Genomic DNA, 11732 nt, shown 5'->3' with positions numbered 1-11732 from the left:
AATCTTCCTCATTTACAGATGAGAACACTGACGCACAGGGTAGCTTCGTGATTTCTTCGAGTTCACCATACAGTAAGTCATGGAGCTTGGATTCGAACTCTGGGAGGGCTACTAATTAGAGTTTAATTTACTACGTGTTGTCAGTTAAAGATGCCATTGGTTTTAGAAACAGCGTGTTTTGTAAACTCGTGTCTGGCTGGGAAGGTCATGGGCTATCGGTCATTCACATTTTAGAGTGAAGTGGTCCACACCTAGCTGAGGCGACCTGTGTGAAAAGAATGGGACGTTGGAAATGGTTGGAGAGCGTGGAGGAATGCGGTGGGAGTGGTCCTGCTTGGTGGTGAGGGCCCCTTCGGCATGGGGGCAGCCGAGGTGTGGAGGAGATGGTAAAGCTAAAGTACAGGAAGGGAAGTAGGAAGATGCCCAAGATAAAGTCTGACTATTTCAAAATTCTGGCAAGGGGAAGCCCCGCCTTAAGAGGAGAAGGACAGGTTCTTCCTCTTTCTCTGTCCTATACCAATCCGTCCCCTCTTCCTGGGCCCCAGAGGGCCAGGCCGTGCTAGGGAAAATAGAGCCGGAAGGGACTTCCACACCATCCATCCTCTCAGCCAGCGCCAGGCCTCCCTCGTACCCGTGCGCTATCCCAAACTACCTCACACCGTCTTTGCTGGAGCAGCGTGATATGAAGCTTGCTCCTTCACCAGGCAGCCCGGGCATGATCTGGGTTTGAGCTAATTGCTAGAAAGTTCTTCCTATCGTTAGCAAAAATCTCGTCTCCTCTCAGCCTTTCTCCATTGGTCCCACTTCTGCCCTCTGTGAGGTGTTTGTTCAAATGGAATTTGATCTGTCATGTACTGTTGTTTTTGGCTGATTTGCTAAGTTGATTGGATCCCTCTATAAACTCAATGCTTTTGGATCAAGGTAAATGGCTGATAAAATGTTCTCGCAATTATTTTTTCAGAAAGATTTTGCCATTGCTCTGTTTTTTTTTTTCTTAAAGAATGCTCCCAACTTACATACCCATTCTGTGAGAATAGGTTTGTATACAAATCTGTAGAATAATACACATAGAGATCCACATAAAAAAGAAACAATAAGCATATGTTTTATTATTGATAGGCACTACCTGAAAGCTACTTCGGTACTTTTGTGGTATAATAAAATATAGTATCTATTTACATATGGAGAAGAGGAGATCATCTAGTTGACCAACATGGGAAAATGTCCCATTTCACTTTTAATTTAAAAGGTAACAATGAAGGGGCACCTGGGTGGCTCAGTCGGTTAAGTGTCTGGTCACGATCTCACAGTTTGTGAGTTTGAGCCCCACGTCGGGCTCTGTGCTGACAGCTCAGAGCCTGGAGCCTCCTTCGGATTCTGTTTGTCCCTCTCTCTCTGCCCCTCCCCTGCTCACGCTCTCTCTCTCTTTCAAAAATAAATAAGCATTAAAAAATAAATAATAAATTAAAAGTAACAATGAAAATGACAATAAAGTTCTTTTTTTCTTCCATTCATTTGGCTATGAAACAAAGCAACATTCCTAATAATATTCAATGTTTGTTAGGAAAGACTAAAACAAGTCCTCTCATACATTATCACTGGGATTACAGAAGTCTATTAGAAGTGGTTTTAAGCAATAGCTATTAAGTGATTTTAAAGTATTCATATCCTCTGGCCCCAAAGAATCTTCTGGGAATTTGCACTAAAGAAATAATCAAAAGGTTAAAAAAATATATGACATAAGTTCATAATCCATTACAGGAAAGTTATTTGTAATAGCAAAAAAGTTGGTCACAGCTTAAAAATCCCAACGAGAGAGGGGTGCTTAGGTGGCTCACTGGGTTAAAGGTCTAGCTTCAACTCAGGTCATGATCTCGTGGTTCACGAGTTCAAACCCCGCATCGGGCTCTGTGCTGACAGTTCACAGCCTGGAGCCTGCTTCAGATTTTGCGTCTCCCTTTGTCTCTACACCTCCCCCACTCATGCTCTGTCTCTCTCAAAAATAATAAATTTAAAAAAAATTTTAAAAATCCAACAAGAGAAAATTGTTAATCAGATCATGGTACATCCACTCAATGAGAGATTAGGCGGCCATTACAAATAATGATTGTGAAAAAAAAACACTGTGTAATCTAGATGGCCCTCATGGAAATAGCTTTAAGTCATTAGTGTGAATGGAGAAAAAAGTTGAGACTCACTAGTTTGTAAGCATAGGAAAAATTCTTACAGTACATAAAAATTATTTATAGGTGAAATACATTGAAATTATTCTTATGATAGGAAGATGGGAGAACATTTTGATAATTAATCAAGATAGTAGCCCAATGCCTCACTTTAAAACTATATAAATTAATTTTCCTCTGGACTGCTGCCAAGAACTGCATCATGAACCTTGACCAATAGAAACAGATCTATTGCTAGAATATGCAAATGTGAAAGTAAATAGCCCCTCTCTGAAAATAAGCATCTCAGGGATGTATCCAACTTCTTATTCCTTCCTGTGCCGCTCCTCTAACAAAATCAGAGAGAGACTGCAGAGAAGAAAAGCTTCCCAGAAGCAGATTTTTGAAGTATTAAAAGGATACTACATAAACCCATCTCCTTTTCTCTGGGATACCTGTTCCCAGTACCCTGAGCTCTGGGTGGGAGAAGTACTCATGTAGCTAGTTGAGAGAGAGGAAGAGAGAGGAGACGCTGGCAGAGGGGAACACTTCAGGCCCCGTGACTCTCAGAGAGAATTCAGAGCTGGACTGTATCACTGATTGTTTGGCCAGTGGAGTGGAAGGTGGATTACCTGGTTAAATACATACCTTCTTCTCCGCTCTTGCTATTTCTCTTGAACTCTTACGGAATCTTTGGAGCTTTCACACATTTTTGCTGGCTCCTTTACTCTATTTCTTTTTCTCCAACTTCATTATGGAAGATTAGCTAGTATTTCCAATTGGCCTAGGGTTCCCATTCATGGTAGCAAGAAACACTGGTTATTGGGACCTGCATGATCACTTGAGTCTCCAAAGCTCCTGGTCATTGTAGATTTGGGGACCCAGAGTTAATATAAGGATATGACTGTGTCAGTCGCTTATCACCATGTCTATGCCATTGAACACACAAAACTATGGAATATATTAGTCAGCTTTTGTGTAAGATCTGAGTGACAAATAGCCCCCAAACTCAGTGGGTCACAAAAACATGCATTTATTTTCCCTTGTTCATGGGTGTGTAGATGAGCTAGGACAGCTCTATTTCCATGGCAGGTCAGCGAGGCTTGTATCAAAGCTTCAGGTTGGGATCAGTTGTGCTCCATGTGTTTTCATAATCCCATTAACTACCTGAGATACATTCTTTTCCTGGTGGACCACCACGCATAAGCAGCCAAGTCAGGCCACTTATTTAAGGCCTGTACTCACATTTGCTATTATGCAGTGGGCCAAAGCAAGTTGATTCATTACTGCACCCAAGATCAATGAGATGGGGAAATAATCCTCATTAGAAGTTCACGTGGCAGAGGGAGGGACTGAATAATTTAGAACACTTCTCTAATTTATCATAGGGGATAATGTATAAATAGATTAATTCAAATACTTCAAAAGGAGTACCTACCGATTTACAGAATAAGTAGAATTATGTCCATGTGTGGAAAATATCCCGTTTTCTAATTGGACTAATAAAAACTTTTTAAAAAGTCAGTTGCCATATATTTTTAAAAAGAACATACAACATCACTGTATTTTAATGACAGTTCCTGGTTATGACTATGTTGGGTGTTTAGCCAAGTAGGAACCGGTTTAATTGCAGGTGAGTTTCTAATGTTGGGCTACACACACACACACACACACACACACACACCCCACTTGTTTTTAGGAGTTTGTAATCAGTGAGTAAAATGTGCCCTGAAAGGAAACCACTTGGTAAGAACCACTATTTGGTAAGAAAAAGTGACTCAAGAAAAGAAGTTCCTTGTGGTTTTAAACTTGATTATGTTACAGGTCTCTACAAAAATAGGACTTCCTTTATAAAAATAAGCTGATTTAAGGCAAAAGTTTTAAACTAGAGGTTTCTGTTTTAATTTTGAAAAATGAGAACACTTCTTAGGAAAATTTTCTATTTCTTTTAATATAAAGGCAAGGGGTAAAATAAAATCTGAGTTCAAGCTTGGTAGGATTTTTTTTTTTTTTTACATGAGAACAACGTTAAACTCTAGCAAAGAGAGCTGGTGGCTCAGAAGAAAGTCAAGTAATGGATTTACGGAAAAATTGGTTACGACTTGTTTTTTCTGTTTGATTTTTGAGTTAGCAGTCTTTCCCCCAAATTTTTCTGGCTTTTAGAGTCAGGTTAAAAGTCGAATAGGTACGAGCGATCAGGGAATTAGTCAATAACAGAGAAGGATGGGGTAATTTCAATTTCAGAAAATTCATCTAGCTTTGCCTAGATGGGCAAATGGGACCAGTGAAGCATGAGAGTTTGGCATTCTGTGTCCCAGCTTAGAGGACTTCCCCTGAAATGGAACTGTCACTTTGAAGCCCAGCATCTAGTTGCCTTTTTACAAAGAAAAAGGAAGTTGCACGTTCTGATTAACCAGCATTAATTATCCCCAATTAATAAAGAAAGCACAATTTTTCAGTACTTTACTGCCTGGCCCTCTGGAAGCAATCAAGTGAGGCAAGATCCCTATAGCTATAAGAGCTTTTTTCCTTTTTTCTTGAATAGACAAAAGTAGGGAAATTAAGTGCGTAAGAGCAATGATTTTATAATCACAAAGACTGCAGCAGATTTAATCAGTTCTTCGACCAATGCATTAGAGTAATATTCATGCCTCTCTAACGGCCAGCATTCAACATGGATTAAGAGCGGAAAATGTTTTAATAACATTTCAGCAGATTTCGTATCATTAATTTTTTAAGGTGCCTTTGTATCCATCATTTTATTTTATTTCACAGTATTTCTGAAGCGAGTCAGGCATTTTAATATCCTTTTTAAAGATGTCTCTAATAGAGAGGTTACATTTTCTAAATAAAGTCCTGCAACCACTCAGTGGCTATGATGTAATTAGGCTATGAAGCTTTTGAGGACATCTAAAATCGGACTCATGCAATCCATATAATGCGCTATGAATGCTCAAAGAAACTGTGCTTCATGTAATTTATCCTTATTAAAATAATTTAAAGTTTACACTTATAATGGATGTTTATATAGAAAGCTATCTTCCACTGATTAATTTATGATGGAAAAAACACCTATTTTTTTCTGCTTTCATGGAGATTGTAGGAAGTTTTAAAAAACATAAAGTGCATTTTTTTCTTTGTAAAGTTATTCTGCACCATTAAATATAACTTGGGGCTCCTGGGTGGCTCAGATGGTTAAGCGTCTGACTTTGGCTCAGGTCATGGTCTCATGGCTTGTGGGTTCAAACCCCCACCAGGCTCTGGGCTGACAGCTCAGATCCTGGAGCTGCTTCAGATTCTGTGTCTCCCTCTCTCTCTGCTCCTCCCCTGCTTGCGCTCTGTCTCTCTCTCTCTCTCTCTCTCTCTCAAAAATAAATAATAAACATTTAAAAAAATAATAAAATAACTTGAAAAATATTCCAGAGTTTCAACATCTGAAGTCAATTGTATTTCCTTTTATGCATAATTTTCCCCAACATTTTATTCTGAAAATTGTCAAATATATTGAAAAAGTGAAGTATCTGTACAGTGAATCATGTATACTCGTGACTTAGATTCTACAATTAGCAGTTAATTTGCTTTATCACATATTCATCCAACCATCTATCTGTTGATCCCTCTATGCATCTATCAATCCATCTTATTTTTTAATGCATTTTAAAATATGTAAGTTAAAATATATAAGTTGTAGACATCAGTGTACTTCATTCAATATTTAGTGTGCCTATCATTCATTAGAAGTCAATATTTATTTACTTGTTTTTCTGAGGTAAGCTTTATATACAGTGAAAGCACAAGCTTTAGTGTACCATTCAGTGAATTTTGGCAAATGAATATATTTGGGTAACCCAAAACCCTATGACAAGATGGGATATTCTCATCTCTTCAGAGAGTTAACTCAGAGAGTTAACTCCTTCCCAGCCAATCCCCACATACCCATCCCTCCAAGTTTTTCCACACAGCTTAGTTTAGCAGCAGTATTTAAGAGTTACTATTGTTGTGCATCCTCACTGATATTTGGTATTGTCAGTCTTTTTATTTTGTCCACTCTGATGCATTTACAGCACTGTCTCACTAACTAGTGATTTTGAGCCCTTATTCGTGTGTTTGTGGCTTCCTATATTTTCCTTTGTGAAATCTCAGTTTAAATCTTTGCCTGTTTTCTATTGGGCTGTTTCAATTTTTATCTTTTTTTAAGGTTTATTTATTTATATTGAGAGAGAGAGAGAGAGAGAGAGAGAGAGAGAGAGAGAATGAATATGTGTGTGAGCAGGAGAGAGGCAGAGAGAGAGGGAGAGAATCCCAAGCAGGCTCTGCACTGACAGTGTGGAGTCCAATGGAGGGCTCGAACCCACGAATGGCGAGATCATGACCTGAGCCAAAATCAAGAGTCAGAGGCTTAACTGACTGAGCCATCCGGGTGCCCCTATTGTGCCATTTTCTTACAAAACATAGTCTTACCTTACAATCTAGTAATCACACTCCTTGGTATTATGCAGATAAGATGAAAAAATGTCCATATGAATGTTTATAGCAGCTCTAGTCCTAATTGCCAAAACTTGGATGGAACCAAGATGTCCTTCAATGGGTGAATGGGATAAATAAACTGGTAGATCAGTAGAATGGGATATTTATTTTTCAGCAATGAAAAGAAATGATCAAGCCATGAAAAGACATGGAACATTAAATGCATAAATGCATTAAATGCATATTGATCAGTGAAAGAAACCAATCTGAAAGGTTACATATTGGATGATTCCAACCATATGACATTCTGGAAAAGGCAAACTTTTGGAGACAATACAATATCAATTATTTCCAAGGGGGTTGAGGGAGGGGGGAAAGGATGAATAGGTGGACCACAGGGTATTTTTAGGCACTGTAACTAGTCTGTGTGATACTGCAATGTGGCTATATGACCTACAAAATCCATAGAACTTTACAACGCACTGAACTCTCATGTGAACTATGGACTTCAGTTAATAATAGTGTATCAATATTGACTCATCATTTATAACAAATGGATCCCACTAAGGCAAGATGCTAAAAATAGGGCAACTGTGAGTAGGGAAAAGAGAGTATGTGGGAACTCTGCCATCTGCTCAGTTTTTCTGTAAACCTAAAACTGCTGTAAGAAATCCAGTCTATTAATTTAAAAAAGATATATACACAAAGGTCAAAGTTTAGTCAAGTTAATAATTTTTACTGATTCATCAAGACAGGCACCTCCTGATTCATCAACACATTCTTAAATAAAATTGGCTTTTGGGGAGCCTGGGTGGCTCAGTCGGTTGGGCAACCAAGTTCACTCAGGTCACGATCCCACAGATTGTGGGTTCGAGCCCCGCATTGGACTCTGTGCTGACAGCTCGGAGCCTGGAGCCTGCTTCGGATTCTGTGTCTCCCTCTCTCTCTGCCCCTCCCCCACTCGCGTTCTATCTCTCTCCTTCAAGAGTAAATGAACTTGAAAATTTTTTTTAATTTTTTAAAATTAAAATAAAAAATAAATGTATTTATTTTAATAAATATAAAAAAATAAAAATTAAATTAAATTAAAATTAAAAATAAAAAATTAAAAATTAAAAAAAATTTTTTTAATTAAATAAATAAAATAAAACTGGCTTTTTTTCTTCTTTTCTTGTTTTTTAAATCAGAGTTTCTGGTGGTGTAGAGGATAATGACTGTTACTACAGTCTGGTACCACTGCCTCGATTCGTGGTAAGGTGGCAGCAGTTTGACCAACTATTGCTTTTGCCTCATTAGTGTAAATGTCAACCAGTGAAAATGGTACGTATTCTCTTCATATTATTCTGAAGAGTTTTGACCTTTCAAGACTCTACCAAAATATCTCAGATGTCTCTAGACGTCCATGGCTCATCTTTTGAGGACTATTGGACTATGATGTTCCTAGCTGTTATTTTCTTCATATTTATCCTCTTTGGAATTTTTTGGTATTCTTGGATATGTAAGTTTATGTTTTTACTAAATATGGGGAAATTTCAGTCATTATTTTATCAAACGTATTTTTTCATATTCCACTCGTTTTCTTCATGTGAGACTTAATTAGATAAATGGTAAAATATTTGACATTGTCCCTTGTCCCTGAGTCTGTTTCATTTTTTCCCCTAGTTTTGTTTTCTCTTCTTCAGTTTGAATCATTTCTACTAATCTATCTTCAAGGTCACTGCCTCTTTCATCTGTCATTGTCAATATGCTTTGAAACCCACTCAGGGAAATTTCATTTTTTTTTCACATAGTGTGTTTTTGCTTCTAGAATACTTTCTTAGAATGCTAAAATAGGAAATAGTATGGTAGTAAAGAATATTTTACTTCTAGAATAGAACATTTGGTTCTTTTTATAGTTTTTTTTAAATGTTTACTTATTTTTGAGAGAGTGCAAGCGGGGGAGGGGCAGAGACAGAGGGGGACAGAGGATCCATAGCAGACTGTGTACTGACAGCAGCAAGCCCAATGTGGGGCTCAAACTCACAAACCTTAAGATCATGACCTGAGCCAGGTTGGATGCTTAACCAACTGAGCCACCCAGGCGCCCCACCTTTTTTTTTTTTTAACAGTTTTGATTTTTTTCCTTTAAGATATCCTATCCATTAACTCATTATGAGGATATTTTCCTTCACATCCTTGAGCATTATTATGATGGCTGCTTTATTCTCTTTTTTACATTTTTATTCCAGTTAGTTAACATAGAGTGTATTATTAATTTTAGGTGGATAATATAGTGATTCAACACTTTCATACATCACTCTGTGCTCATCACAACAAGTGTACTCCTTAATCCCCATCACCTATTTAACCCATTCCCCCCCTCCCCCACACCTCTCCCCTGGTAACCATCAGTTTGTTCTCTATAGTTAAGAGTTTTTTCTTGATTTGTCTCTTTCTCTATCTTATTTTTTCCCTTTCCTTGCTTATTTTGTTTCTTAAATTCCACGTCAGTGAAATTATATGGTATTTGTCTTTCCTGATTTATTTATTTATTTATTTATTTATTTATTTATTTATTTTGAGAGAGAGAGAGAGAGAGAGAGAGAGAGAGAGAGAGAGAATGTATGTGTGAGTGTGGGAGGGACAGAGGGAGAGGAAGGGAGAATCTTAAGCAGGCTCTATGCCCAGCGCGGAGCCTGATGCAGGGCTTTGATCTCACGACCAAGAGATCATGACCTGAGCTGAAATCACGAGTCAGAAGCTTAACCAACTAAAGCGCCCAGGTGCCCCCTGACTGACTGACTTATTTCACTTAGCATTATACTCTCTAGCTCCTCCATATGATGACTGCCTTGAATCATACTGTTTATTCCTACAGCCAAGACATCTCGGAGTTGGTTTCCATCGATTACCTTTTTGGGGGGTGGAGGGGATGGGTCACATTTTCCTATTTCTTTGTAGTGTAGTAATTTGGAATTTATTATGGACTTTGTAAATAATACATTAAGACTTAAATTCGGTTACGTTCCTTTGAATAGTTCCCATTTTTCTTTTTTACTTTTACTTGGCTGAACTCAAACTCTAAAGTCTGCCTTTCCTGTCATGGGAAACAGTTTAGCTCTGAATCATCTCGGTTAGCTTAGCTGGGTTGTTTAGAGTATGTGCTGTGCATGTGTAATTCAGAGGTCAACAGAGAATTTGGGCAAAGTTTATATGGTATTTACTGAGATTTGTCCCTTCATTTCCAGCTGCCATGTTTGCCCAAAACCATATCTCCTGACTCTTTAAAAGAATTTTTTTTTAAGTTTATTCATTTATTTTGAGAAAGAGTGAGCACATATATGAGTGGGGGAGGGAGGGAGAGAGAGAGAGAGAGAGAGAGAGAGAGAGAGAGAGGGAGAGAGAGTCCCAAGCAGGCTCCACTCAGTGACAGTATAGAGCCGATGTGGGATTCAAACTCACAAACCGTGAGATCATGACCTGTGCCGAAATCAAGAGTCAGTTGCCTAACCAACTGAGCCACCCAGGTGCCCCTCACCCAATTCTTTAAACCAGCAAGACTGCATGTCTATATCTTATATTGGCTGCCCAGTTTGGCCCTGACTGAGACTTGTCCTCAGGCCGAGAACTATAAAACCAGGAAACTCTCCTGGTGATATTGCCTATTTCCACCTGTAGACCTCCGTTCAATTTCCACCTTCCTTAGCTTACTCTCTAGTGCTTTCAGATAGTTGTTTTCTTGGTCAACTTGGATGAATGTTTGTCACTGTTTTCATAGAACAACTTTTGGCTTTATTGATACTTTCTATTGTTTTTCTATTCTGTATTTCATTTGTATCAGTTCTAATATTTATTATTTCCATCCTTCTGTGAGATTTGAGTTTAGCTTGCTCTTCCCCCCCATTTTATTAACACATAAAGTTATATTATTGATTGGTAACCTTCTTTTATTAGAGTATATATCTATACATTTTATTTTTATCATGAAGTGATTTCAAAAAGGAGTGAAATCGAGAGAGGAAGAGAGAATTATATATTAAATAGCAATATGAAACATACTTACAATCCAGCTTAAAATAGAAAATATTCGATTCAGAGAACTGTTCCCTAATCCTTCTGGATCTCATTTCCAACCTCCTAACCAAAGTTAATCATCATTGTGAATTTGAAATAGTGGTTACAAATTTTATTTATTATTTTATACTTCGTTATATATGTATACAAATTAAATTAAAGCAATATATAGTATTGTTTTGTTTTAATATTTAAATTGTATAATTATGGTGATTCATTCAGCTCTGTACAGCTCATTTCCAGAGCTGTAAAATGCCCCTGTGTATGCATATACTAAAATTTCTCATCTGTTCTTATGCTAGTAGACATTTTAATTATTTCTAAATTCTTATGATTTCAAATACTGCTCCTCTGAGCATTCCTGTACACATCTGTAAGAGAAAATACTTAAGTGTTTCTGTAGGGCATAAACCTGGAGTGTAATGGCATGGTAAACATATGTAGCTGTTCAACGTTACGAGGTGTTCCCCAACTTATTTCCTCAGTTTCTTTTTTTTTTCCTTAATGTTTATTTATTTTATTTTGAGAGAGCATGCACAGGGGAGAGCCAGAGAGAGAGAGAGAGAGAGAGAGAGAGAGAGAGAAAATCCCAAGCGGGCTCCATGCTGTCAGCACAGAGCCCAATGTAGGGCTTGATTCCACAAGCCATGAGACCATGACTTGATCAGAATTTGAGTCTGTTGCTTAACTGACTGAGCCACCCAGTTGCCCCACCTCGGTTTCTTTTTCTAATGTAAGCATTTACAGCTATAAATTCCCTGGTGGCATTGCTTTTGGTATATTCTTATGGGTTTGGGTATGTTGTGTTTTCATTTTTATTCATCTCAAAGTATTTTCTTTTTTCTTGAGCTAAATGGTTATTTTCTTCCAGTTTCATTGAGAAATAATTGACATGCATCACCAGCGTGATGACTTGATTTACATATATCGCAGTGATTACCATGATTGTATGACATGATAACACCATATAGATGCAATGAGAAGAAAGGAAGAAAATGTTCTCCTTATGAGAATTTAAAGGATTTGCTCTCTTAATGACTTTTCTATACA

The 11732-nt window shown here is 37.8% G+C and overlaps 1 pseudogene; it reads left to right on the top strand.

Annotated features, from left to right (window-relative positions):
* The first annotated feature begins 292 nt into the window (after positions 1 to 292).
* Positions 293 to 11732, top strand: part of LOC122475122 — a 40438-nt pseudogene continuing 28998 nt past the window's right edge.

This window comes from Prionailurus bengalensis, chromosome D4 (genome assembly GCF_016509475.1).
Source record: "Prionailurus bengalensis isolate Pbe53 chromosome D4, Fcat_Pben_1.1_paternal_pri, whole genome shotgun sequence".
Lineage (NCBI taxonomy): Eukaryota > Metazoa > Chordata > Mammalia > Carnivora > Felidae > Prionailurus > Prionailurus bengalensis.
This window is presented reverse-complemented; position numbering and strand designations above follow the sequence as displayed.